Source organism: Octopus bimaculoides, chromosome 9 (assembly GCF_001194135.2).
Source record: "Octopus bimaculoides isolate UCB-OBI-ISO-001 chromosome 9, ASM119413v2, whole genome shotgun sequence".
Taxonomy (NCBI): Eukaryota; Metazoa; Mollusca; class Cephalopoda; order Octopoda; family Octopodidae; genus Octopus; species Octopus bimaculoides.
Window position 1 is genome coordinate 20,095,830 of NC_068989.1, and position 658 is coordinate 20,096,487.

Consider the following 658-nt stretch of genomic DNA (forward strand, 5'->3'; position numbering starts at 1 on the left):
GATGGGCCGGGGGCTTTCCCGGTCTTCATACTCTTAATTGCTTTATCTACCCTGGTACTATCAACTCGGATAGCTGGTCCCTCTATTGGGTCGACATAAGGCAGGCTCTCTTTCTCCCATTCATTCTCTTTATTTCTCTTTATTAAGCAATCTATATATATATATATATTCAGGATTAAGTCTGTACAGCCAAATAACGAATATACAAACCATTTTACAGTGTGTACCAGAAGCATTTTGTGATGCCAGCAGCAGCAGCTGTAGAGAGATTGCCTGTTGCAAGAGTGAAGAATTCCTTTCATCCTTTATCAATTATTATTCAGAGTTAGTATCTTCTAAGACAGGCATTTTATTGTACTTGACCAGTGTTTCTCAACCAGGATCCATATAGCCCTTTGGGGGTTCATATAAGATTTTGTTGTTAAAATTTATGTGCAATGAATTAGTTCTACAATACACAAAATATTTCAACAATTTTTTTTTATACAATTCCTAATAGTATTTAATTATAAAAATGTAAGATTTTATTAAACATTAAATGGCTAGGAGGATACATCTGAGTAAAACAGGAATCAAAGGGATTCATAGGAAAAAAAAATCATTGAGAACCATGTACTAGACTAAAAGAGTTTTCTATTGGCAATTACTTGCAGATACA